Source organism: Patagioenas fasciata, chromosome 11, assembly GCF_037038585.1.
Source record: "Patagioenas fasciata isolate bPatFas1 chromosome 11, bPatFas1.hap1, whole genome shotgun sequence".
NCBI lineage: Eukaryota > Metazoa > Chordata > Aves > Columbiformes > Columbidae > Patagioenas > Patagioenas fasciata.
In genome coordinates, this window is record NC_092530.1 from 10,369,090 (window position 1) to 10,395,329 (window position 26,240).

Below are 26,240 nucleotides of genomic sequence, written 5' to 3' on the forward strand. Positions count from 1 at the left end.
TTTGTGGCCTCCAAGCATCCCTTCTAGCCCTATCACTTCTTTTAGACTGGTAACTGGTTAAGCAGACGCAATTCCTGTAATCTTAACAAAGTTCAGATCCATTTCTTTTCCCTTTAATTGGAGATGAGAGCTTGTCAGAGATAAAGCTGTAGTGAATATTCAATTGAAGTGCTGGAGAGACAGGGATTCTGCTGTTTGCTAACTTTTTATTACTATTATGATTGAAGTAAAGAAAGGTCTGGTCTTCTCCCCAAATTCCTTGTAGTGTTGCCAGCCAGAGCTCCAGCAAAGTAGGCAATCAGTATTTCCTTTCAAGAAATATAGTGTGGGGTTTTTTTAATATTATTATTTTTTAAAATTTTGATGTCTTTCTGTTCCCAATCCTTTAAAATATCCTGTCTTTAGTTAAATTATTTCCTATGGCATGATGCAACTTGGCAGAATTCTCTCAACCATATTAGTATGGTCAACTGTCTTGAAAAGCACAGAAGCAAAAACTCACACGCTAAAAATAGCTTCAATGAAGAGCTGAAAAATGGATATTTTCCTACCTATTTTCTGATAAAAATGTGTGCTGCTGAACAGCGCACCTCTGGTTATTACAGTTTTTAGGTACCTGTGCAGCCTGGGGTAAGTAGAGTACCTAAGAATCCTAATGCAACACCCCTCTGCCTCTGTGAAAACGCCTTGGCTTTCACTCTGTGTTTGTCTAAAATAGCATAAGGGGCAGTCGTGCTGTACTTTATTCCACTTGCATTCAACATGACACTTGCTAAGAATAGGTGGATATCATATTGTATAAAAAGCAGCATAATGGCATGTGACTGTGTTTTCAATGAGGGAGGCTGGACGTGACTGCGCTGCCGAGGAGGCTGCTGCCTCGTGCATGGTTATGCAGCCCTGCTCTCCTGAAATCAGCATCTGTGTGACTCATTGGAGCCGCTCAAATATTGTCATAGTGTATCTTCATCGCACAAAACGGTATTTAGGACTTGCTAATCACAGTACAAATAATCTTGATAATGTCACGTGGTACTAATAGTGAGCAATAGACTTCAGGAAATATGTTCAAAATATTCATTATGTAAAGACATAAACACTATATCTATCTATCTGTCTGTCTATCTATCTATCTATATCTATCTGTCTGTCTGTCTATCTATCTATCTATCTATGAGGTACACAAAATCCCTGACCAGAAGCTTCAGAAGGATGTAGATGAAAGCACTGATAGTGACTGAAATGTTAAATAGGAAAATTAACACAATGCATTTGACTTTAAGTATGTCTTATTACAGCGAATTTAACATTTTCCTTGGTAATGTCAAACCAGGTTCACTATTATAATTTACTTTAGTGTCCCTGGTGAAACTTGAAGGTGCAAACCACAAAGATATAAAGATAAGGTTATATGCTTTTGTATTTGAAATACAGAAAAGACTTAGAAGGTATGTTGTAGATTTTAACAAAAATGGGGGAGCAGAAGAAAGATGGAAATAATAACAGAAATGCAACTGAAAGAGTGAGCTGAATGGAAGAACAAATGATACAAAATTTAGTGTTGCAAAAATTTATGCACAAGGGGAAAATACACAACAGTGGACTCTAAATCTTCTGTTATTGTTCAGAGAAGAAACCTTGGTGTCATTGTGGACTGCTCTTTAAGGATTAGTCCCTTTCTTAGCACTAAAATAGAATTTGAAGCATTATTAGCAAAGGAAATGAGAACAAAGCTGAGAACATTGTTACACCACCATATATTCCCCATTTGCCCATGTGTTGAATGTGCAGTTCTCATTCTGCTCTCTCAGTGAGGAAATACCCAGGGCTGCAAATGTGTGGGAAAGGGTAACACGGATGGCCAAAGGTGGTCAAAAGCACTCAAAGGCTTCTGAGAGGAGATACCAAATGGAGTGGGATTCTTCCATCTAGAAAGGGAAAATATGATGGGCATCTATAAAATCACAAATAATGTGCAGATGGCAGGGAGATAATAACTATTTATTTTTTTCCATAACAGGACACTGGCAGTTCCTTAAACTACTAGGTGGAAGATTTAAACAAATTAAGAAGTGTAATTTTGTGCATATTCAGTTGCAAAATTCATTATTACTGGAAGTTTTTCCATACAAAATTGTAAAAAGGTGTAAAAAAGAATTAGGTATCTTACTAGAGAACAGAAACAGCAATGATAATTAAACGTGATTGCTTGGATACAGCCACCGTTTGGCTCAGGAAAACCTGAATTGTTGATACCTTGGAGTTATATGCATCAGTGGAAATATGTCTCCTTTTTGTTATATACTCCTTTCCGCCTGGTGACAGAGGGAGACAGTTATACTAAGTCTAAACTAACATTTGCTCAGACCTAGTACAGAAGTTCCAATGTTCTCAACTGAAAAACAAGCATGTAATAACCAAAGATGATGACAAGATTTTTTATGTGCAGTTGAGTAACTCAGGATCCCCAGTGTTTATGGATCTAGACCAGAGATGATATGAACCAGCTGGAAAAGCTGATGACTGGGAATTCTGGACTTCTGGCCATCGTGGTCAACTGAGTTCATGACCAATGCACGATCATGAAACAGTTACACCGTCTCTTGTCGTCTTTCCGTTCCTACCACTCATGTGCCCCATTTCTCTTTTTGTCTTAGATTGTAAGCTATTTGGAGAAAAAAAATAAATATGAAAAAACCTAGAGGAACAAAATATCCTCCTGTGAATATCGCCTGATTTTTGGCTGAAGCCTGAAGATGCCACTGTAGTAAAAATCTGTTGGTTGATGCAAATTCCTGCTGGGGAAGCACATATGGTTTCTGATGGACTTGCAGGTAAGTTGAGCTCAGCTCAGTGTCCTCTCCCAGGTTTGCAGCCTCCCTCTCGCACCCCCCTGCTTGTCACCTGGGTTGGTGACAGCGTGTTTGGTGATGTGCCAGCTGCCTGGCTGGCCACATGTAGGCAGCAGCGTGCTGGGTTTTTCTCTTCTTTTAGCTGTAGCTTTTGATAAAATACGCAGAAATTTGTATGTCTGAGACCTTTAACCTTCTGTCAAATTGGCTGAAATTGTTCAACAGGTCCAAAATGTGCTTGAGGGAAAATAGCAAACTGACAGATGGCCAGGCAACACAACCACATATGCCTCATTTCTTGAAGAACTGAACTAAAAATACATCATTAGAATAGATTTCAAGAAGGAAGGCAAAGATTGACAGGAAAACAATAGGGTAGAAAGTTAAGAATTGACTATTTGGTATATACCTCTGTCTCTGCATGGTCCTTCAACTTGAGTGGGAAGTGCCTCCTCTTTTACGTGTCCTTTGGAGCTGCATGTTTTCATGGAATTGCTTAATTCTATCCCATAGCTCTGACATGTCGAATCTCTGTCTTGCTCCGATAGACTATACCATGGTGTGATTCACCACTAATAACTGCTACTAGGGAATGGGTGAAATTAGAAGTTATCATATAGAGATGTAACTTCTACTGTGTAAGTGTCATAGTATATAGCTGTTAGCTTCAGTTATAAATAGTGGGCCAAAAGTCTGCTTGTAGAAAGCTAAAAAGTGATGTGAGTTGTATAGTGTTTGAATTCCCTTTTACAAAGAAGTTTTCTGTTAAATTAGTGTTCTTGAAAATGAAAGATTAATAACATTGGTTATAGCAGTGTAATATTGGCTGGTGTTTTGCAAGCTTCCAGGTGCAAGTCTGCCAGCTCATTCTGGACTTTCCTTATAAAAGCTCGCTTAGTGGCAATTCCAATAATATTTTAAAAATAATTTCCTCACTGTTTTCAAGGAATGACTTTGCTTTGCTAAATGTTCATTGAAATTAGTGAGAGTTCTCTGTAACTGAGTATGTGCAGCATCACTTCTGAATGTTCTAGAGACAGTGTGGGGATAAATAGATTTTTAAAAATGTATGTGGCTATTTTTCACTTTGAAATTGATGCTCTGCCCACTCTGTGAAGTCAGCACATGAACACAGTGAGTCACATATTTTTCACTCTTCCGCTTCCCTCAATTCCCTGGTCATATCAAGATGAACTAAGTATTTTCCTCTGCTGTTCTCTGTTACACAATGGCTACAGCTGTCATCATATTTCAGTTGGAGAAGAGCGGCAGTCTCAATGTTTGTTTTGCTGCATCAATTTAATTTGTGGGACTCTGAATTTTTGTGAAAAGCTGTCTGCTTTTATTGGAGGATTGTAATTATCCTTGTGTGGGCAAAGAGTACATATTAAAAATGGAAATAGGGAAGAATTCTGCTAATTAGAAAAAAAATTATTATCTGGCACCATTTAGAAATGTGGAATTAATATACTTAGATTTTTTAGTAGCAGCAGGTTAATTAAACCAGCCACCCCTTCCTTTTTAATCTTAGGAAACGGCTTCATCCCGTGAGTTAAAGTATTATGAGATCTGTTAACTACAGCGTTTCAGGATGACAATGTCCTGCACACAGGACAAATAAGCAACAGCTCTCTCACTTCTTTGTCCTTCGTACTATTAGTAAAGAGATTAAGCAAAAGAAAACCTCTGTCTGATGTCTTAATTATCCTATACTGTAAAAGTACATAATATGTAGATCTAGTGCTGCTTTTCTTTAGTACAGGAGCACACCATAACCAATTACTAATTATAAATAAAGGGCTAATTACATGAGAAAGGAATCCATGGTAAGTTATACGCATGCCAATGTTTATACTCGGAGTAATGTTGCTATGTCACAAGATATTACTGTAAAAATAAGGAAATGGGTGTTGCTGACTTCCCTGAAGCAGACAAAATATTGTTCTCTGGCAAAGTCTGCCAGCAGAGACTAGCAGATGCTACCTGAAAAGATGCAATAAGGTGACTGCTTACATATTATATTTTAGATATTGTTTTGGTTGCATTTACATCTAGGTGTTGTGTAAAATTGCATACATCTGATAGTTTTTTAGATTTTTTTTTTTCCTTTATTATCTGAGTTTTCAAGCATTCTGTTAAAAAAACAAACTCACAAACCTGTGACAATACTGATGGAAGAAGAAAAGTCTTTGCCAGGACAGTCTTCAGAGGCAGCATCCATCGCCTGGGGAGCTGCACCTTGAAGGTGCCTGGATGAGTCAGTAATGTTTTACAGATGCTCCCATTGCACTGTACTGAGCAGGAGGTTAGAGGGAGGCAGATTGTCATCTCAGTTGTCCTGTATTTTCATGTATTTTTGATTAATTTAATCCACGTAATCTGATCCTGGTTGCCATCCCGTTGGCTTCTCACTGGTTTTGTGTGTAGAGGTCTCAATGATGTTGGGTTCTGATGTGAATCTAGTTAGGCTGGTAGTGCTGCCAACCCCAAATTTAGAGAATGACGAATGTTGTTCAGGAAAGGTTCATTCTTCTTTCAGGGCATTTTTCATCTTTCACCCATGAATCTATTTCCCTTCCCAATACTGAATATGCAAAGTTCGGTGTCCAAGTAGATTTTCATTGTGACTCTTGATGAATTGCTCAAATTCTCTGAGGCACTGATTTCAAGATGTTGGATAAGATGTTTTTAAATGAATTAGGCAAGTGAAGTTATTACACTACGGAAGTGCTGTAATAAAATGTAAGTTTCTATTTTGAGTGGTTTCAGACAGGATTTGCAAGACATTTGCATATATGGCATGGCTTTGCCTGTGTGTTGCAAGATAATTCACACACTTCGAGATAATTTCTAGCAGATCTTTGGATCTGTCAGACAGTATTGCTATTTATAAAGCTCCTGCGAAGTAAATCAGATGCTTATCATATTAACTAAAATGTATTAAAGCGTATAATACAAGGATAGAAAATCCAGTGTGCACCAGAACATGTGTTAGTAATACTCTACTGCAAGACACTGATACAGTAAGAGTAGTTAAAAAGAATCAAAGGGACTCTATATATTTTTTTCTTCCTCCTGATGTTTAATGAAAGCAACATTAATATCAAGCTTTGTGCTAGTGCTATTCAACTTCTAACTTAGTGAGTTCATATTTCTCTATTCATTACATAGTTAAATTCAAGGGGCAACTATTACGTACACTAGTAACTTAGGCATCCACTTCACTTAGAGCTGAACATCAAAAAATCTTGTATTTGAAGGATTATATCCACTATCTACAGCTCTCTTTGATATCGGCAGCTTCTGAAAACAAAGGCTAGTCAGCTAAATTGACTCTTTTATTCCTCCCTGGGGGGACTGAATAAAAAAGGGAATTAGGGCTGTTAGCATTTTGCCTGGGGAGCCCTTAATAAAGTATTTTGAGTTCCTGAGAAACTTAAATCTGTCAAATATGATTCAGACAGGGGGTTAATTGTCTAGAGGTGGAATGAATGTATTAATGTGTCGTGTTAGCAGCAGATAAGAATGCTGCCATCAGGTGCGGAGTAGCAGTGGGTAATTGAGATAGTGCAACAGGTTAGCAGATGCTGTAACAGATACTGATTTATCAATACTCAGAAGAGGGAATTAAAGCTTCTCTTAAATTTGGGAATTTAGGAAGTTTAAGGGCTCCATGCCTTGTCAGAGCTTACACGTTGGATTAGCAGTGGTTTCAGTTGTATGTGCTGATTTTAGTGTGTGCCCTGCAACGGATGAACTTCGGCTGCTGACAGAAATCTCGCCAAATGTGGGTTTGGCTGCTGGAATCCCATGAGCTGGTGGTTCAGCAACCTGGATGTGACTCTGAAGAATACAAGAATAAAATTTTAAGGAAGAGAGTGGCATAGTAATAAAATACAGTATTTTGACATTGTGTTTTAGAATTATTAATACAGAGTGAAAACAGATGTGTGTTTTTAGATTGGCAATTGATGCACACTGAGTTAATTCCCTTTGCAATTTTTAGGCTCTTCCTAGAACTTTGAGTACCTGGCTGATAAAGTATATCTGAGCAAACAGAAAGTTAAAATGTGTTTGATTTATCAGTGGGGTTTTTCTTAGGTATCTCTTTTACTGATAAATAGATGCATGACATGAAATAAAGGAGCATGTCTGCAAAGGGTTTTATTAAAGTTAAGTTATGAGAGCATTGCTGCTCTTGAACAATACCTAAATTTATGGCTATCCTACAACCTAGGGCTGGAGCTTATTAGATATTACACTGGCTACATCTGGGAGGCAGAAGACGAATGGGTTAGGGAGGGAGAAAAGAAGAGGTAGGAAAAACTTGAGGTAAACATTTTTGATTTTGATGGGAAGCTGATTGTGTTCAAGATTTGTTAAGAATTTGTTCAAGATTTGGAGAGGCATTGCATGAACAAGAATGCCTGTATTTCTAGTGTAGGTGAAATCAGAAATGAACATAAAGAGGTATATAATTCTGCTTTTGACTAGTGCTAGCATATAATAGAAGCATATATCTGTGGGCCAGACAAGGTTACCTATGTATCTCATTGTATTCATGGGCGTCTACCTTGTCCCATTCATTAGGCAGTGCTGCATTCTTCCAGTTCTCGCTTTTTCTGACCGTCAGGGAGAATGTTTGAAACACCTTCATCATCTTTGCTTCCTTTTGCTTCAGGCTGTTAGCGCAGGTACTGCAGATACCAAGGAAAATAGCATATTGATGGACAACCCTTTGTTTCAACAGGCTTGAGGGGGAGCAAGCTGCTGGAGGCAGGAAGCAAGCTCGAGTTGAGAATACTTTTGAAGTAAGAAAGAACAGTATTTCCCTTTAATAGGTGTTATGGAATAGCTGAACAGTTTTCCCAGAAAGATCTCCAGAACCACGTGCAAATGTTCTTCTTTCACATTGCTCCTAAGTACCAGGTTTTCTCTACGGTTCTTTCCTAAAGAGGTACAATGTGGAAGTGTAACTTTGTTCTTAGTAGACAGAGACTTGGAGAGTTTTACTTAAGCTCAGAGTTCAGCCCCTGTGGGAATGTGGAGAAAACTCTGCTTTCTTAATAAAATATCGCAGAAGAGTTGAAATCCAAATTTCTGAGAAAATGAGGCCACTGTGAAACCACTAGAATGGCACAAATATAACAGGGGAGAGAGTTTACTCCAGAGCTTCTCATCTTCCCAACAAGTTAATTATGATAATACATTATTCAGTCTTGCTTTAGTGGATAAATACAAAACACTAATTTATGTTTAATGGAAGACAGAGATTTTGCCCTTTCTAGTATGTGTGCTCGTTCATGCAGAATGACGGATTGTATGGATCTGCACATTGCACATTGAGTTATTTATTTGTTTTACAATAACAACATGTAATTTATTGTTTCTGAATGATGTTTGTGTAGCTGAAGTTTTCTTTGGTGTCTTCAGAAGCCTTGGGCTGTTCCACCTGGGCATCGCAGGTCTAACCTACAAACGTGATGTGTGAAATCTGGGCTTCTGAAAGAGTGTCCTCAGTTTCCCTCCAGAGACCTAACAATTGCAGAGCGAAGCGTGCCCAGTTGTTAGAATCTTCTCCTGTTTTGTAGTCCTTTGGGAAAGCAGCTGTTGATGAGGATGTAGTTTCAAATTTGGCTTTGCATTCCCTTGGTTTTGGTGTTCCTGTCACACTCTTACTGTTAATTGGCTCTACGGAGTAATTTAATTTCCTCCCTCAACCTGGCGCTGTTTAGCTTCTCTGTATTTAGCAGAGGCCCGTTAATCCATGCTATTGACTCAGAAGTCCATCAGTAGAGCAACGATAAAGACAACTTCAGTCTCTACAGAATTCTGCTGAGCTGTGTATGACTATTCACGTGGGAATTGCAGACACTGGCTCTCAGGGAGTTGAAATGTGAATGAAATTTCCCAGTATTAGGGAGAATCCTTTGGTTATAAGTTTGCTGACTGTTCCACACAGCTACGGCAACTGGTTAAATATATTAAGACAATATACGTGTGTGTCACTTCCAGTATAGCTGTCTGTTAAGGAGTGGTCAGAATTCTGGTCTTCTGGGGACATTAAAAAAATGTTAGACCTCAAGTGTAATGTAGAAATCCCTAACTGATAAATGCCACTAGCTCCCAAATTTGTAAAGGAGTTACCCTGCACTTCCTTTGCAAAACAAATATTCATTATACAGGAAAACCTCAGTTCCTGTTTAAGATATGTATCATTAACTTTTGAAGACAAACTATGGATGCAAATAAGAAACTTTTGACAAGTGTTTTCCTTCGTTGCACCAGACATTTCTTTGATGGTTTAATACAATATAATGATTGTGGCTTTGAGAAAGCTTGGGATTTTGGCTAACATTGCAGAACTTTGCAGTGTCGCTTAGTAACCAAAGCATGCTGCGGAATATCTGGTGTCACTGTTTTCAACACTGCTCTCAGATTAGGCTTGGTTTATAAGACTAGAAAAAAGAGGAAAATTGCTCAGAAGAGCTTTGTTTTTGCAAAGCAGCTGTTCTGTCTCTAATAAATAATAGAGCTTTGCAACTGCAAATTGTCTCTTCAACAAGGTCTTTAAACTTCCGCACAGGGAAGTTTGTTTTAAAATTGTGAAAAAGTAAATGAATCATCCTAAAGTGACTCATATTAGAAGATTTTTGCAAAGTGGTTGTCATGAGCAACTCGTCTGAATCATCTGTAACATTTTTGTCAGGGAGGCAAGGTTGTCAGCTTCCCCTACATGACGAGATGCAGAATAGCAGCAGCGCAATTAGAGATCTCTTAGAGTCCTCAGAATAATCTGCCCGTGATCTGCTGATTGCAGACTACTGAGTGGTCTGACCTTAGTTGCAGCCACAAGACAACATTGAATGAAAAAACGTTTCTAAAGTGGAACATTCAAGTTTTAGGTTATTCCTACATCTAGATGTGATCCCTACAGTTTCTAATTGCTCTGTCACATTATATTTTTCTGCCTTGTGTGTTGCACAGTGAATGGAGAGCAACTCATTTCTTCTGGCCTCCTTACTTAGAAAGCAACAATAGAATTAATTTAGTGTCAATCAATCAAACTGGAATCAGTTACATGTGGTGTTGGGTTTTTTTTTCTGGAAGATTTATGTGACTTTCCTGGGCAAAGTGCCATTTTGAAAAGTGTTTTAGACACTTTCAAACCTTCTTACTGAGAATTAGTTAGGCCTTGCAGAGTGAAACAATGCACACATCTGTTAAAGGCAAAAAGGCCTGTATCCCTGATAAAGATGTGTTTGATCCTGATAGCTGGTCAATTTTCATCTTCTTTCTCTAACTGATTATTTTTTCCAAATATCTCTGCTAGTTTTTCTTTTGCTCTAGGAATAAACCCAGCTCATAAATACTCATAATCCTTTCCTTTTGCTAATAGGTCCTTCTTTAAGTTTCTCTTCTTATTTTTACACGTTGACATCTGAAGTTAATTTCCCTCTTCTCACCCCCTCTGTGGTTTGCCTTCCTCCTAAAACTGCCCTTAGTTTTTATTTTTCCCCTTTTGTCCCTGTGGCTCATTGCTGAGTCGTCCTCCCCCGTTCTCACTGATGCTCTGGAGGAGTAGCTGCACAAACCTCCGTTTCAGTGGTGCTATTTCTGGAGGCTGCCATCTGCCAGGCTTTACTTCCATTTCAAACAAACTTTCTGTTCAGTTTCATCTTTCATTTGGAGGCACAGCTGCTCATGAATGCTTGGTAATCACCGGTGTGCAGCACACACCTGTAGCCAAATATGTAAAGGAAATAGAAAGAGCTATATATTCCCAGCTTGTTAGTTATTAAACAGGTTAGGCAGGAAATGGGGACTCTGTTATCTTTGCTTGAGCAGATCTTTATTTCATAAACATTATTTTCTCAAAGGAGTAATAAAGAAGAGCAAACACAGAAGAAGGATTACGAAGCTCCTCTTAGAGTGAACCTTTGCCAACAACAAGTTTATCAGGGCAGTGCATGTGCAGGGGGCTTGGCATAGTGTTAATTTGTCGCTACCACCAAATTAACCACGCTCTATTTTGTTTTCTTTCCAATTTTACATCCTTGATTACATATTCATAAAACTGTCTGTCCTTCCAAGCATAAATACAACTGCTTTGAAAATATAATTGTGTGTGTTTATCAGCCACCTAATTTGTTTTACTTGCCAGCTACTAATTACATAAGAAATATAAATGAATTGCAGGTCATATAGTCCATTTCAAACACCAACAGAAAAATTTTTTGAATCACAAAATTGAATTTAAGTTGCAGCACGGGACACACAACATGGAGCACTGTCTGCAGCACTACCAGTCAAAGAAAACAAACATTTGAGCTGATAGCACATTTAAATTTGTCAAAACGCACTGTGTGATGTGTTCGTTCTGTTTAAAGCCTAGAGAGCTTTCTCTGTCTTTGATTTCTACATAATCTGAGTCTATCACTGCTAAAACTTGTTTATAGCATAGCAGAGAAAATTAAATGCAAAACAGACTGAGAAGACGCTCGGATTTGGGTTTATCCACCATGTCATTCATTTTATGTCTCATCCATTTTCTGAAAGAGATATGTAAATTCTGTCTTGCTTCCGAGTTGGATTATTGTACCATCTCAATCCATTCAAAGTAATAAAATGAGGTTTAATAGACTGTGCTAGTTAATTGTTTAGGAAACATGGAGTTTTAATCACTGTGACAACCACAGATCTGGGAGTAGAGAGTGGAATGTCTTTTGCATATGTAACACTCCTGCAGAAATTCGGTATTAGCCAGCAAATTCCAACTTTCACACCAGTCTTAAAACTCCTGCTTAGAGTTCACAGAGCACAGAACACAACGTTAGCTAATTAAGCTTAGTAACATGTTTATGGGCCAGGTCACTAAACATAGATAGAATCCTGGCTATCTGGGATTTCTGCAGTGGGAAAGAAGAGCAGTGACTTTTTAAAAGGCAGGTGATGCTAACAGAGCACCTGATGAGGAACCCGTCAGGAACAGAGTTGTAGATTTTAACTGTATCCCAACTCTATAGCAGACACAGGGATGAACTCGTGGTTATAAATGAGTTCCTCTGTAGGTTATTTGAAACACATGGTTGGGTTATCTAGATGAGTATTTGGGAGCCATCAAAGCATTAGTTGTGGGATTTTCCCTTTAGTTTGCTGTAGCCTGATATTGATGTTCTTACTAGAAGAGTGTATTTACTTCCCCTGACGTATGAAAACTGAGACGGTTGAGATCCCTGCCCTATGACATATGATTGGGTTTCCGAGGTTTGGTTATTTTCCTGTTGGAAATACCAGCCCTGCAGAAACACAGCCATCAGAGATGAGAGGTGGATGTGGCCTTGAGAGATGGGTACTCTGTGCTAACATTATACATCTTGTAGGTGTGTTCGAATTGGGAATTTTGTTGAGCCCCGGACTTGCATTAGAACTGATGTGATAGCACCTGACCTCAAAGCAGGTTGAAAGACCTACTTTCCTTATAGTTTTTGCACACTTGCTTATGCTTGTTCTGCTTTCCCTCCCTCTTGTCATGATTTTCATTTGTAGTTAGTTGCATTGGCTGTCATTGGATGAAGAGGCGGTTGGGAAAAGTTACAGTTTCTAATGCTGTTTGCTGATAGTTTAGGATATTTCTTATTGATAACCAGGAGGGGTGACTGAGCACAGAATAGTAAAGCTACTGTCTAGAGTCCAAGTGCAACGTGGTATCAGTGTAGCAAAAATGGAGAAATGAAATGTTCTCCTCCATCATGGTAGATCTCAGTTCATTAATAAAATGTCTATTGCTTACAGGGGCTTTTAGCACATTTTGCCTGGAAATCCAATAGAGGAGTTGAACTAATTAAAATGTAATAAGCTGTTATAAATAAGAATGAGATAATCAGAAAAGAATTGACTTTCTCCAGTCATAGAATATTTCAACATAAAGAGTAGCAGTTGGAGTGTTTTTGCAAATAGGATTCACTGAATATGTAAGCCTTTCCATCTCTGTTCTTTGTTTCCCTCCTTTTTTTGGTCCTTGAGTGAAGAAAATCCATCTCCAATTGTTAACCTTTGAAACTGCAGTGGCTTTAGGGGGGTCATCAGAGATTTGGGGTAAGGACTACTGCACTTATTTAGCCACGTAAATGAAAACAGATTATGGCCAGGTTGTCAAATGCTGCACAAGTCTCAGCAACCTACTGCACTGTGTCTTTCTTTTTTATTCTGATGAAAAGCGAGGGTAAAAGATCATTCTAAGCATGTTTGAGAAGCCAGTTTATGGACTGTATTTCCCAGTGGTTTGTTTTAAGCAAGATTATTTTAGTAACTGTTTTGAGTGGTAGAAATGTCCTTGGAGCCATCAACTTAAATTTTGTCAAAACACAGTAACATGCTGAAAGTGCATAATTAGAGCGTTTCAGTGGTGGTGCTGCTGGAATGCTCATTCTCATGGCATTTCCAGCACGGCTCACAGGGGTGCAGGGTCAAAAGATTTAGTTGCTTCCCATTATTCATAAAGATGCATTTTGTATGTGTGTATAAACATTCAGTTCTGTGTATGGGCATTCTTATTTTACAGTTTCAGAGCAGCAGGGACCTACGTATCTTTTCTTCCCTCCCAACCCTTTTTTTTTAATGTGATATTTTCCTTACAGTTCACCCAAGTATCCTTGGATTGACCTTGGAGAGTTTGTTAATTTGAACATTTTGATTTTCAGCTTGTGTACTAAAAAAGGAAATTAGAAGAGACTGAGCTGTCCCCAGAATACCAACTCTGTTAACTAGTAAGGACTCGATTAGGGGAAATTTGCCTAAATAATTCTAAGAACCAAAGCTGCTGCTGAGGTAAAATAACAAGGTAAAATTTTTGTCTGCTGGGTTAAATATCTGACTTGAGATCTGCTGGGCATTTTAATTTCAAAACAGACACACCGGTGCTTCTCAGCACCATGCTGCAGTGCTGGGTAACCTCATGTGCAGTCTTTGCTCTTGCTGCTGGCATTTCTTGAGATTTTGGAACTCTGAAAGGAAAAATAAATCTGGAATCTGACCAGTGTCTTATAGAGCAATAGTGGGCAAGAAGAGAAATCATTCCTAAACCTTACAGGAGTCTGCGTTGGCCTTGCGATATAATATTTAAGTAGGTAAGATATCCTCATGCAGAGCCGCAAGTAATATGCAGGAATTGAAGTCAGTGCAGGGCAGTGTAATTTCTCCAGGCTACTGAGGGTCAGTCGCGTGCAGCACTTCAAGTCACGCATGGTTTAAAGAACACCTTTTAAAAAATATTTAATCTTATTTTAAAGGCTTACATTGGGAGAAGTCTCTCACCTTCAATGAAAAACTGTTCCAGTGTTTAATTAGCCTTTGTGATGGTAAATTATTCTTATTCCAGATTGAATTTTTATGACTTCAGCTCCCATCTGTTGGGTCTTGTGTTTCCTTTGTCAACAACTTTGAAAAGCTGCCACCAGAGCTCTCTCTTTCACCTGTATGTACAGTGATCAAGCTACAGCTGAAGCTTTTCTTGAGAGCTAAATATATATTTAATGCCTTAAGCCCTGCATTGGAAGGCACATTTCCCAGCTAGTGAATCACATTTGTGGCTCTCCTTTAAACTGCTCATCACTTTTTCACACCTTCCTTGAATTAGACTGGGATCAACAGCCTAATAAGAGTTTCACTGATGTTGGGCTTAGAGGTGATATTGACTTTGTTCTTCGGTTGTGTTCTTTTTAAACATTCAGGGATGGAACCAGTCCTTTCTGCTGCTGCGGACTATTGGGAAATCATCTTGAGGCAATTACCTGTGATGGTCCCTGAGCTTTTCTTTGTACCTCTGTGTTTGATTGAACACCAGGGCTTGTCTCCAAATGTATTACATGGCAAAGTGCTGTATTAAAATGTATTTTACTTACGGCGGTTAACTGGCAGTAAATATCTGTTAATCTGTAAGATGATGAGTCACAGCTGCCCTTTCGGCATTGTCTTTGCCCTTTCAAGTATACAAGCCAAACTGGTGGTCCTGCCTCCCTTTAAGGTTTCCCTCCTTTCTGCTACATGCTAAAAGTTGACCTCAGTGGTTCAGAGAGATCTTCAGCTCTCTGCTCAGTATCTGGGCCTGATAATTTGGAAACAGCAGTAGCTTGGGTTGGCTCCTTTGTGTCTTCAGGAAAGTTCCTTTGTTTTCTTTCATTCACAATATTATCCATCAAATACAAACCACAAACTTTTGCTCAATGTTTCTGCATTGATTGAAAAATAATGATCTGCTTCAAGTAACTGATTTTTACCTCATCTAGAATTCTCTTTTCTTCTTACATTTGCAAGTTCTGTTGTACTGTATTTAGCCTATTGGCCACCCATAGTTTGTTACTTTAACTTTCAGTATGTCTCATTAATGTTGTAGAATTAGTAACATGGTAATAGCTACTCTAGTTTCCCTTCACTTTACACATGGGAAGTCCAGATTGTATTGTTATTTTCATATTTTCCTTTTACCAGAATGGTAATAGATTTTTTTTTTTTTTAAATATACCATTGGAATTCTAGCTGGTTGACTAAAGCAACTTTTTAGATATTTTCAGTAATTGTATGAATGTTGGGTACTGAAATGATGAAATGTAGAAATAAATTAAAAAAAAGAATCTGAATTCCCATAAAAGATTAATTTTCCTTGCTTTGCAGTGGGATTTGGGAACCCATCTCTCCTTGCCTCCCTGAAGGTCATAGTCTAAATCTGGACAAATACTCTGTTACATATGGAGAATCAGCTTGCAAACTGTTCGTTTTATCCTTTTATTCCTCTGAAATACCATAGGGACACTTAACATTTTATTCTGGATCTAGTGATATTAGCGATGTTTCAGCAGTAGTTCCCTTTTTGCATACAGGGAAGGCATCTGAATGTTCAGTTTTTCCTGCAGCTAGATGAAGTTCTTTCCATTTCACCTTCAGATGGTCTCTGTTGTCCTTAGAAAACAAACAAACAAACAAAAGCCCAACAAAACTCCAAGTAAAAAGAAGAAACTGAAATCGAAGGTAAATTCCAGGTAGCAGAAGCCTGTGTTTGCTGTGGCCCTGCCTTTACCCCTACATTTCCATTATGGTGATGCTCCAGTGTAGATGCGAAAAGGAGTCCTAAAATGAGGCAAAATGCAGCATTAGACCTTGGGGCAACTGTTCCCTGCTCCTGATATTCCCAGTGCTGGCAGTTGCAATTCCACAGGCAGCAGTGCTGCCCCTCAGCTGCACCTGGCTGAACAGAAATGTTAACATTGGCCTCAGAGACAATGATCAGACAACAAGCTTTTTGTAGCTTTAATTACAATACTTTTCTGTTATATCTTTCCCTATCTTCAATGCTGAAGCTTGTCTTGTTTAGTTAAGCAGATGCATAAATGACATTGGTGCCGGAGCATGTATTATGGATAGTGAAGCCATCTCCCCTGTTGACTGATCTTTTCTGCTCAGAAATATTGACCATACAATTTTAATGTTGATTTGGAGATACAGAAGCTATTTCATGGATGGAAGAAAAATACAAGGAGAGAGTTGACAAATATTTGAAGCAGTGATGATTAGGAGAGTTGTAGGGAGAAAAAAAATCATCTTAAGGAATAAGAAAAATGGAACATTTTTTAAAATAAGTTAAAAGAAAATAATGGGGATCAGACTCTTGCCTCCTAAATCTGCCTCTCGGGATTAGGCAATAGAGCTGTGGGATTACGGATGGAGCAGGCAGGAGATCCTGGCCCGTAGGTTCTGTTTCACTGGGCAGATGCCTCAAGTGCACAGGGCCCTGGTGCTCCAGGGTGGTGCAGCTTTGTGTGATGCAGGATCTCGAAGCCCAGACAGGCTTGTTCTTGGATAACCAGTAGTTTCAGGAGACAGGTCTGCACATTCTGTCTTCAGAAATCAATAAATAAATACCCTTTTTTTTTTTTTTTCTCCCATCTGTGTTTTGATTTTAATCTAGGCAGCACTACTTATTGAAGAATTTATGAGACTTTAATATTAAAATGATTGCTGTTGAATAGTGTGATCTTTGATGCTCATTGTAATTTCCTGAAAACTCCTTGGACAAAAATCTTTGGATGATTGATGCATTTATGAAAACATATCTCAAGCTGCAAAATGTTTAGATATAGGTGTCATGCTTGCAATATAAAAAGGTAAATCTTACGTAATTATTTTCTTGGTTAGAGTCAGGGTGAATACAGGCTAAGAACCTGACTCTGCCAGAGATGTGAGTATTTTGGAAGTAGCGCAGGACTGGGAGATTTTGCCAAAATGTTAATGAGTGGGACCTCAAGCCTCCAGGCTCTTTACAAATTTAAAGCAATTGCAGTTAAAGCTGCTGCAGGAGTCTGCACAGACGGATCTTGCTATACCGCACTGTGTTGTTCAGATAGTCTGCATGGCTACCGTCACAGAAAGCTGCGTTCCTTTACCAGTCCCTCCGATATCGTTCACCGTGCTGCTGATCGGGCTCTGCTGCATCCGCAGCCTGCTCCACATACTCATTAGCTGTCATTAGCGCTCCATGGGCACTCATTTGTGCAGAGAGCACGCTGCACTGGGCACCGTGCCTGTGTACACACACAAACAGCAGAACCCAGCCCTTGCCGTGCAGACTGTGTGGCCCAAGCCCTGCTATGCACCTTGCCTCCCTGCAGAATTACGCTGTTCAAATGGGGCTTGGTGCAGGCTGTGTTTTTCAGCAGATTGCAGCTCGTTGCAGGACAAAGAAAGGACAAAGTGCCTAAGCAAGACAAAGATCCAGAAGAGGGAAAGGTATCACAGGAAGAAATGCAGGGGTGAGCCCTGTTCCAACGGGGAAGATAGAGGAGTGCTGTCACAGAGCTCTCCGGGTGATGCTTAAAGCTCCCAACCCTCCCTGATCGGAGCTGATGTGTTCGCTGCCGCCGTGTCCGTGCCCGGTCTGCAGCACACGTCTGGCTGACGGCAGGTTGTCACACTTAGAAACGGGGTCTCGATTTCCCAATACCCTATCCCATGCCTAAAGCACAGTCAGTGCGTTTTAAAACAAGATGACAGCAGACCGACAGCAGAGCAGGGGGAATGTCCAGCAGCAGCATGAACTGTAATTAGATATGGGTAATTCCCTCCTGAGCAGTGATCTTTCTTGAGGAAACTGTCCCTTAACCATTTGCACTAACATAATTATTGACACCAGAAATCTAATAAGCACCACAACAGAAACTTAAGAAGGCTTGCAGCCTGAATGCACAAACAAAACTCTTCAGTCTGTTTTATGATGATGGAGTGAGTAGCAGTACACTAATGCATTATGTGATTTACCTGCAGCTGAGCTAGAGCTTTTTTTCTGTACCTACACTTGGTAACAAACCTCAGAACACCAGTTGTACAAATTCTCATCCGCTCTCTTGGAGAGAACAAGACAAGATCTTGACAGCCAGCCAGCATGGCTTTCCTTAAAACATGGGCCTGCAAGATTCATCCCAAGTCCTCAGAGGTCTCAGGATGCTGAAGATTATTCTAAGGGACTCGTACATATACTGTTAATTTTGTTGTGAACCTGATTTGAATATCAGACACTAAAATGGAACAAGAGTACAATATGGTGACGAGAAGCTGCTAAATTAATGTAGACTGTGATTAAGTTACAAAAGACGTACCCATTATTAACCAATTGACATGAGATAAATGCTTTCTAACCACCTGTGGGAATGGCAGGATGTGCAGGTCCAGCCACCCAGATGATAAAGGAAGATCAATACTAACATGACTATCCAGACAAATAATACTATCATGATTAAATCACAGCAATTAGTCAAAACATAAAGGGCCTTGTACGGGTTATGCAGAAGTATGTTATTTATGAGTGCAAGGAGTGATAGCTCAGGGCCGGTGAGAATGATATCTCAGGTCAGAAAACTGCCTCTGTATGGATGATACGTGAATGTATGTTGGGCCTGGGAGTGTGAATGAGTGGGTTGGAACATTGCCCACAAGATTTGCATGGGAACATGGCTGGAAACAGTCACAAGATGAGTGTGGTGTGTTTGGAATAACATTTTTTGAAAAAACACCCTGTCTAACCTCTCGGTCCAGGCTCGTATCTGTAAACCTACAAACTGAGAAAGGCTGGTTAAAGGAGGCTCAGTTCAGTTCAGCTCTGCTCTTGCTGCGAACAAGAACTCTGTGTCTGTGCATCCCTGTCTGCATCTCCATATGCGTCGTTCTTTATCGCCGTACCACCTGCAAAACAAGGGGATATTTTCAAGTTTTAGATCCCTCTACATGACAAGAGGCAGAAGATTAGGTAGTACATTGTTTAGAAGCAGAGTGCTTAGTTTATATTTAACTAATAATTAATAGATGTATTATAGGTAAGAAACTAAGTTATAACTAACTTCTTCAATTATTTCTTAGTATAGATGTATCGTGTGTTAAATATTTCAAAAAATTGTAATGAATATGGAATAATTGTATGAATATAAGCAACGCAAGAGCATCCAGTCATTGGAGCACTTATGGAGGATGATCCCCAGTGTTCCCCAGCACTGATAAAATAAAGAATGGCTGGTAAACAGTATAAAATTGAAATTAACAGTCAGGGATTTCCCTCAGAAGGAAAGCTTTTTGGTTTCTGATCTGCAAAAATGGGATGCAGACACCTTTTATTTTTCTTTCTGTTTGACAGACTCAACTGAACATTTGCTAAAAGAGATAAAGGAAGTATTTTACTTACTCAGTGTTTTACTTTCTCCTGCAGGTATTGTCCTGAAACATTCCAGATTTGTTTGCTTAAATCTCTAATGAATTTAGTTCATCTGAGAATTATATGGAAAGTTCCAATCAAGAAGCCTACAGCTGAGAAATGTGTTAGATGTATGAGAGAGGTGGGAGTAGATGCTGTGTCCAAGAAAATGTGAGAATATTGGGGTGGGGGAGGAAGCTAAAGGAAATGCCTTGGGAACAGGGCAGAAACTGCTATGGAAACAATAAGAAGGTAATGGAAAAGTCAATTTTTCTCTAGTAGTGGCCACAACAGGACATCTAGCAGAGAAGGAGGACTTTAAACATACTGTATTCCATTCCAGTATTGCTAAGCAACACACTCAGACTTCAACTGTTTTGGCTCAGAATGGAGAGAATCAGAAAATGTGTGTGTTGTACAGGAGAAGGCAGTAGGTGACACAGATCTCATTAATGTAAAGAAAATGTATTACAAGCAGACACCATTTGCCAGATTTTCTGCTCTATACTTACATGTATTGAAATGGAGCTTGGCGAGAAATATAGACATCAGCATCTTGGATTTCTTTTGTGCGTGGCTTTACATCCAAATCCAGATTAGCTCTGCTTTGGGCCCAGCAATATCTCTCACCTGCAGGGGTACAAACTGGAGCACAGGAGGTTCCACTTAAATTTGAGAAGAAACTTGTTCCCAGTGAGGGTGTCAGAGCCTGGCCCAGGCTGCCCAGGGAGGTTGTGGAGTCTCCTTCTGTGCAGACATTCAAACCCGCCTGGACACCTTCCTGTGGAACCTCAGCTGGGTGTTCCTGCTCCATGGGGGGATTGCACTGGATGAGCTTTCCAGGTCCCTTCCAACCACTGACATTCTGGGATTCTGTGACAGTCAGAGTCCATCTGTCTCCCAGCCAAAAAACTGAGAACGTATAAAAAGATTATAAATGATAAACTATAGATGCAGTGGTTGCCACAGCGTATCCCTTCAGCCTGAGTCCATGTGCTACAAGGAAGTGAAGGTGCTGCTCAGGGACTAACTAGGTTTAGATGCATCGTGTTACGCTTGTACTTGATCTTCTGCGGAAATTTTCTGGGCTTCTTAATGTAATTTTATCTCTTTCCATTACACAGGGTTGATCCTTCATTAGGTCCCTTTGGAGTTCTCAGTCCTCCAACAACCAGTATTGACTTTTTATGGGTCAGTGTGAGCAAGAGTGGGCTTAGCTTAATGCCTAATTACAACTGCAATTATTTTGTTGCAAAATCAACCTCTCCCCCCTTAATCTGTAAAATCAATTTCTTTTGAAAAGCTTGGCCTTAAAATGCGTAGAAGTTAAATTGTGTAAAGAGAAGAAATCTAGCAGAAGACACTTTTCTGACTTAAGCCATGGCATTCTTATTTAAACTTCTGCATCAACTTTCAAAGATCCTGAATGCTGTGGTGACCAAACCATAAGCAATATGACACAAAATTCTGCTGTATAATTGGACACTCCCCCAATTCATGAATATCAACAGTGAGAAGTGTTCAGTCAGAAATCAAAAGAAACCTGAAATTCCAACAGCTTTTCCCACCAACCAACTCAATCAGAAGTGTGTAACCCACTCCTGAAGCTGCAGACACGTGAGACTTTGCCAGGACACAAGAGCTGCGAATTCCTTACTAACCCTAAACTGAGCTGATATTTTTCTCTCTCTTGCTTCTAACTTGGTCCTTTCGGGAGGTTTTGTCCCTCAAATTGACTCAAATGGAATAATTCTATTTATGACAGCTCCTCTGTGTGCACGGAGCCTCGATTTGTCACCGGACACCAACTCAGCTGAAATCTTGGCATCCAGGAGTCGCTCAGCTATAGGCGCGATGCTGAGAGCCATTAGCATTACCAGCAGCAGTTCACAGGGTAATACATAATAATGGAAATGAGGTTTTCTGCCAGGACAGCATGTACAGAGTGGTTTTATGGTAAAGAAAAAAAGTATTGGCTTTGACTTTAGGGGAGCTTTGTTTAATTTCTACATTTGTCACAGACACATCCAATTGTAGTTATGTCTAATCTCTGTTCCCAGAACAAATGCTTTCCATAAATAATATAATTAGCTAGTCTTGTAATAGTATAATGCATTCTGTGACCTTTAAAGTGACTATAGATTTAAAATCACCTTTTCTTCTTTATTTTGGTTTTGTAATGAGAGCAAGAAGATGCAGTACCTTTGCTAGTCCCTGGGAGTCACAGTTCTAATACTTATTGCGGCTGTGGGAGCATCATCAGCTGGATGTTGGGAAGACAGTGTTGGCTGGGAGCATTCCCTGAGAAGTTGTTCTGAAAAAAAATGCTGCTTCTGCAAAACATAACATTTCTGCATATGTAAGCATTTTTTCCTCCATCAAAAGCTTAAATTCTGCTAAATGTTGCAGATTTTTGACAAGATTTTCAGTTTTTAAATTTGGGTTGGTTTTGATCTGAAACTGATCTCTTTTCAACTCCACTATTGAATGGCGTCAAAGAAAACCATCCAACTACTTTCCTTAAGAGCAGCTTCAGCTGAAGTAGCATCTGAATGCAACAGATATTTGGTTCACAGAATCACAGAATCGACTGGGTTGGAAAAGACCTCAGAGATCATCCAGTCCAACCCTTGGTCCCACTCCAGTCCATTGACCAGATCATGGTACTAAGTGCTATGTCCAATCTCAGTTTAAAAACCTCCAGGGCTGCTGAGTCCAGCACCTCCCTGGGCAGGCCAAAAAGTCACTTACCTGCCTCTTGTGAGCCGATGCAGTTGAAAATGTTTCTATCTGACTGTTTCTCCACTTAATGATGCATTCTATGGAGCTACACCAATATCAGCAAACAGTTCTGATGTGAAAATTGTAAACACTATTTTTAATTTTTTTAAATTATATTATTATGCTTGTTTACAAAACCTAAGCCATTAAGTATTTTGTATTATCAAAATGTTCTTGTCCTGCAGTAATGTTCAGCTTCTCAGTTTGAATAGGGATTTGAATATCTTCAGTGCTGAATTTTGGCATGGTGAGACTTGACAATTCTAGTTAAAGTAAGTTAGGAAGCTAATGAGTTTACCATAGATTATAACATAGAAAGATATTACTCCTGTTTTAAGAAAGGTGAAATGAAATGTATTAATTTCAATGTTTTGGTCACTATGACCTGCAAAGCTTTGACTATAGCAAAGAGCTAAATGCAGCAACCCTGAATGCACATGTACTTCTTTTGCTGAAAGACTGTAATCCTTTTCCGGAGGCTTTAGCAGACTGAGATAGAAGTTCTGACTCTTTTCTCTTCTGTGGCCAAATGGCTGTTCGAGCAATGGGTCATAGTGTGAAAACAGTTAATCCTGGCTGGTTTGCATGATCGCTAGAGACACCACAGTGTTTGAAAAGCACATTTGATGACTTTTAGCAACAGTACTGAGAAACTTTATTTGTGTAGTAATAAAACTTCCTGGCATGGATAGTACAGTAAGTAATGATGACTGTGCATTGTAAGGGATAAAGACTAAATATATGGAGGTTACATGTCACAAATGTTGTTTTTCTGTGGAAAACATGGCTACAGCTACAGTCATTCACTACAACCCATTGAAGTCCTGGGGACACCTGAAATGCCAGATGGCTCTGCTTATTTCCGTGTAGAGTGTTTCAACATTTAAATTATCTTCTAGGATGTTCTTTTAATATTTAAATTAAAACTGTTATACTTCAGATAATATATTTGATTTCATGTGAAAATTCTACTTCTGCTGTCCAACAGTTGAATCCAAAATCTTCAGCTATATAACTTGAGTGAAAGGACCTGATTTGAAAAACTCTTTAGGCATTTAGATCCATAGAAATAAGTACATCACTGAAATCAGCAGGAATGAGAACTTTAAATGTATTATTTATTTTGTAATAAGCAGAAAAGTGAGTCTGTCAGTAGGCTTACATGTGCAAGACTCCAGGGTTCACATTCAAGGTGATTGTCTTTTGAAAAATGTTGGAAACAACTCTGTTAAATACAAAAAATAATACACACAGGTCAGTGTCTTTAAGAGTAGCTCAAGTACAGCCAAACCAACATTCTGCTCTTAACAGATATCCACGTTCCCCTCACCTTCCCTTAGTGAAAGTCTGAGCAGTTGGATGAGCTTTATGCCTCAGATCATGGTGCAGGGTGACTCGATTTAAGGGTCCTCCTCTGAAATTGCTTCTCACCAATCCCCGTTCCCAGCCAGGATTTGCTGCTGTCCATCCTGGAGACGGGGCTGGTCCTGGTAGCTCCCAGTGGGTATTGGGCTATTAATGATCTGGGTTATGTCCTTCCAATAGTGAAAAGCCAGTGTGGTCTTTGTGATGTTATATCCCTGAAGCAAGGCAGGTGATGATTATAAATTTAGCAGTGAAACAAGCAACAAACACTCTGCCAAAGCAGAGTTTTTGGTGTCATATACAGTGACCTTTAAAAAAGCTGTCAGTCCAATTTTTTGCAATGCTTCCCAAGATACGGCTGCACATTTTTGTTTATAGGGTCTCTAATTCCTTAGGGGCAGATTTTATACTAAAGGAAGCAGACCATAGAAAACTTGTAACACAATTACTGAATTACCATGCAAAACATACATAATGTGTACAGTCCGGTTTTAGCTATGTTAAATTTATCTGTTAGACCTAAAGGTGAAGCACAGGGAAATTTTCCCAGGATAGAAGCCAGAAGGGTACATAGAGGTCTTCTTCCGTACTGAATCTTTCCTAAGAATTTCTGGTGGAAATGTTAATTTCCTTTTTCATGTTTAATGGCATTTGTTCAGGTTTCTGGTGCTGGAAGCTATGGCAGAAATCCTTGATCCCATTTGTGATCACAGTAACCCGTGGCAGAGGGCCCAATAAGGCATTAAGTTGCTGCCAGGACTCTCTCTGTTATCTAAACAGTTGTATATATTCATCTCATTCAAGATGCAATGTCTAGGAAAGATTTTGCTAAGTATTGCCAGGACAGGCAGTTTTATTTGTTTTGTAGAAAGGGTACTGATGGAAGGGTTTGGGGAGGGCCTAAGCCAAGTGTTAGGATTACAGTTTCTGGAAGGCTAAGGAGGAACAGAGAGGGTTCTTCTATGCTGTGACTTTTGCTGTGGTGTTAGGACATTTCCAGCCAGTTGCCTTCCCAGTTACTGCTGCTAGTCTGACCTTTTGGGGTTCTCTGTAGCAGAGATGATGACTTCCTCAAGAAAGCATAAATGAATTTGCAGATATACATGTGCCAAAAGCATAGCATGATACCTCTGAAAGAGAGCAATCCATGGGCAAACCCCTCTCTCCCTGTAGAAACACTGAGTTACGTGGGGTTATACGTTGAAGTCTCTAAGAGGGTGGCTCTTTCAAATAAGGTTTGTAATACCTGACCTTATGCCTTACAGATCTGCTGGCCTCCAGGACGGAAGTTTCGGGGGACACAGGTGTCCTGCAGACGTACATGTTACTGTGTACACTCAGGTCTGCATGTCTCAATGATTTTTGGTAGGAAAAGTGGTGCAGGTAGCACAGGGTCTGTGGTTGTGTGCACTGGGGAACAGCTGCCTCAGATCTGCTTTTGGCTGCAGCTGCCTGGCTGTCCAGGGGCCACTGGGTGGACTTGGGTTTACTTTGTGTTTGGGAGGAAGCCTGTCAGAGGTGCATTGCTATATAGCCTTAATAACCTTTTACTTTTCAGGTAAGCAAGTGAGTTATTTCTGGCAGAAAATAAGGGGATCCTTAAAATCTTGAAGAGATAACTGTATCTGGTATGTTTTTGTTTGGTGGTGGTGGTGGAAATGCCTGTTGGGAGAATCTTTGGCAAAGGAAACATGATGTTTCCATGTATTGCAGATAGACCACCTATTCATTGTGACACCGTGGTCAAAGTAGACTGCTGTACCCACTCTTCCATTGGAAAGCAAAAGTAATTGTGTAATTGACTTTGCTGAGAATAAGATCAGGCTTAGCTTCTGTAAATCACCGCTTAGGGCTACCAGTTCTCTGTGATATACATCCTGTGGTTCCTTCGTGAACCAGCCACATTCCTGAGGTATGGATTCGTGCTGGCTGTGTGGAGAGCTGTCACTGGTGAGTCAGTACAGGCTTCCCTGGAGGGAGCAGGGGGACACACTTCAGAGGAGCTTCCTCCTGATGTACAGAATGTAGGGAAGGGAGAATAATCCAGATCAGAGAGGCAGCTGGCATGTCCTGTTCTCTGTCATGGAATGAAGAGCAGGGAGGGACCAGGTAGTGTCCAACTTCTGCAAAGGCAAATGATGATTAGCCTGGTGTGCAAGGTACCACTCAATTCTAATTAAAATGTCTGCATTTAACTGAAACAGCATGACCATTGTGGTATATCAGCTATTACCTCAAGCCTAGCTAGCAGCAAGTTAGTGATGAAAGTATTGTGGATTAAATAGGATACCATTTGTAAAATGCCATTTAAATATGGTCAAAAGAAATCAGGCATCAATATGGTTTGTTGTTTTGGTTTTTTAAATGAAATTGGCAGGTCACATCTGTGCTTTGTTAGGTGCCACGACTTAGCTATCATACAGTGACATTTGTCATGACAGCAAATGTCTTGAGTAGGGGAGTGGAGTAAATCTGTAGCAAAACTAAGTGTCATATTTGTGTTTACAATT

At 39.7% G+C, this 26,240-nt stretch overlaps 1 long non-coding RNA gene across 4 annotated transcripts in view; it reads left to right on the forward strand.

Moving 5' to 3' along the window:
• LOC139828837 (uncharacterized) overlaps nt 1-26,240 on the forward strand; it is a 352,305-nt gene that overhangs the window by 75,721 nt on the left and 250,344 nt on the right. For all 4 annotated transcript variants that reach the window (XR_011740842.1, XR_011740840.1, XR_011740843.1 and 1 more), the window contains exon 4: nt 2,658-2,834. This is a non-coding gene — a long non-coding RNA (uncharacterized lncRNA). The remainder of the gene's footprint in view (nt 1-2,657; nt 2,835-26,240) is intronic.